General features: G+C 34.0%; 1 long non-coding RNA gene across 1 annotated transcript; it reads right to left on the bottom strand.

Moving 5' to 3' along the window:
* On the bottom strand, nucleotides 1–1,024 carry LOC110927862. Its single transcript, XR_002585962.2, has 3 exons — nucleotides 959–1,024; nucleotides 362–415; nucleotides 1–60 (listed from the first exon to the last, which is right to left on the bottom strand). It is a non-coding gene; the product is annotated as an uncharacterized LOC110927862 (long non-coding RNA).
* Nucleotides 1,025–2,917: the final 1,893 nt, after the last annotated feature.

The following is a 2,917-nucleotide window of genomic DNA, read 5'->3' as shown; positions in this document are numbered from 1 at the left end:
CTTGACGGGCTTGAGGTGTGTTCGATCCGGGCAAGCTTGATAACTAGACATGAGATTTACCTACATGATCACAACATCAAAACATATTAGAACGGGGGTTCCTTCTTTACTCAAGAAATTACCTTACGAACTTAAAATAAACGGGACATACAAGTCTTATACTAAATTACATTCTTTCATACTTACACGGTAGTGAGTTCCAACGAAACTTCATACCCATCTTTCTAGACTTACAATTTCATTATCCGACCCATTCAAGAGAAAGGTCCAATCATATATCTTAACCATGCTTGATACAATTTAGTACAAATATGGACAAACACATATCTAAAGTAAACCCCAAATTGTACAAGTAACGTACCTCGGTCTAGATCCCCTTGTTGCTTCACTTGACTCGAACTTTCTTCTTTAACGCCTACATATAACCATTCATTCTTTTAATTCATGCTTCATGCACATTACACATATCAATTGATAAAACATCATTCAATTTACTCATGCTTCACAAACATGTTCAATTCACACAAGTTTATGGCTTATATGACTAGCATTTTTCATTGAGGCATTTTCTCAAACACTTGATGTGCACATTATTAACAAAGCACAAAGTACAAGTATTTATTGCATAACCTTACTTATTCACCTTATAATCTAACAAGAATCAATCAAGTTCATGAATTTCTTTCATTCTACACTATCCTAACTAATCTAATTTTCTCTATCACATTCAGATTATATATCAATTCACCTCCATAAACATGTCATCATAATTCATCATGTCTACCTTTTTCCTACAATAAGTGGGTATGAACCCTAATCATCCAAACAATCAAAATTAAGCAAAATCCTCATTATATTATGAATTCCTACTCACAATTACACAAGACTTCCACACAAATTCACGATTGGGTTAAACCCCACTTCCTACCATTCATTCAAAACAGAAATTTCGACTTACCAAGGGTTGAACAAGCTTAGATTACTCGAATTAGGGCTCATGCATTCACTAAAACTCTAAATTCCCTTATGTTTTTGGAGGATTTGTGAAGTTAGGGTTTGGTCTTGCCCCCTCCTGCTCTTGATCGATCCCACGTACACACCAAGTGTGTGGTTTTTGTTTTCCCTTTTCTTTTATTTGTTTTAATTTAAAACTTTCATTCCTTTTTAACAAGTTTGATCCCTAAACTTTCTTAATTTGTTTATTAGTCATAAACCTTTCTTCTAATCAGGTTACTAACATAAATGCTTAACTAGGTTAAATATAACATGACTAGACTTTTAAGTAATATAAATAAATTACATATTTTGGGGTGTTACAATATATATATATATATATATATATATATATATATATATATATATATATTTTGGACCACTGATTTTCTTAATGTGTTTTGACAGGGTTGATTTAGTCCTCTTGAGGATTCTCAACCTGCCTTCTAACACATAAGATTTCATGACTAAAGTTTTTATTTTCCTCTTTCTAAGTTAGCAAAACACTAATGTTTATATGAACATAGGTTTTGTTAAGCTGAGGTTCATACTTTAGCATTAATCATGATAAAATCATCACAAATTTCATAACAACAGTTGAAATCAATTTTGAATGAAGATAGTCATACCATAGTTACCAGACATGTTTTCAGATCTGAAAACTATGGGTGATTTGTGCATGACATCACTTGTTGTTTGAAATTTGTGAATCTTATGACATCTTGGTTGTTTTACAGAGTATCTGATTCATCATTTTGAACATGATTTCTCGTTGCTCTGTTTTTCAACTAAATACAATCAACCTTAGTTATCAATGAATTTTGAGCTGAACTGTTATGTCAAATTGATTGTTAGATCGAATTTGACTGTCCGTGCTCTGATACCAATTGTTAGGATTGGAGGCTGTCATGATTGTGCTTGTTTATATAAATTTGACAGATCAATGAATATAAAATAAGATTAAGTGCAGCGGAAATGAATACAAACTTTGTAAGCACAATCTAAATGGGAAATAGTTTGATAAACAGATGCTTCTCATTAAGTTGAAAGATTCAATTACAAATCAAATGATTACAAGCATGCTTACAGAACTAAGCTCCCCCTCAGCCTGATACTCCAAGGTTGGTTGCACAAGATGAAAGGATTGGACTGGAGAAGAAGAATCCACTCAGTCAATCAAATGTAACAGTACAGGGTACTGTTCCATTTATAGGCAAACCAAACCACTAAGGCATCTCAGCTGACGTTACCATGATAGTGACATCTAACAACCTAACAACCTACAAGCACTGTTCTATACAAACTACTGATGTTTAACAACTGATTATAAGTATAATACAAAACAAGAGATAACGACTACTTCACGTTCCGCTGTTGTAGCCTGAGCACTGATGTTGAGCATCAGTGCTTTCTTCAAAGGTGATCAGTCCTTGAATGGGCAGTGCTTGTGTCTTCAGCAGTACTTAGGAAACAACAGTAGATAGAGCAACAGTGTTTGTCTTCAGCAGTCTTTAGAGTTTCATCAGTGTTTGGTTCATCAGTTGTTATAGTGAGCAGTACTTAAGATCCATCAGCTGTTAGATTACCACTGTCAAGGGGAAAGCCAAGTGTAAACAACTGCTTATTCTGAATCCACTGTTGTGATCCGGTTTTGGCTTTCATTATCTGTTCCTCTGGTAGGGTTCAATCCCAACAGTGAGTATACTTGAACCCCCTTTTCGTTTACCCCCTTTTGGGGTGTAACATGTTAAACTGTAAACTTACACTTAAACTTTATTATTAAATGCACAAACATTCCTTATACATGCATGCTTGCTTGTTACTTGATACTTTAAACTTGGGGTTATATGTTTTGTGTTAGACTTATCATTAACTTTGTACAAGCCTATCCTTGACATATATAGCACTATAGGATTAACGCACC

The sequence above is a fragment of the Helianthus annuus genome, chromosome 3 (assembly GCF_002127325.2).
Source record: "Helianthus annuus cultivar XRQ/B chromosome 3, HanXRQr2.0-SUNRISE, whole genome shotgun sequence".
Classification (NCBI taxonomy): Eukaryota; Viridiplantae; Streptophyta; class Magnoliopsida; order Asterales; family Asteraceae; genus Helianthus; species Helianthus annuus.
This window is presented reverse-complemented; position numbering and strand designations above follow the sequence as displayed.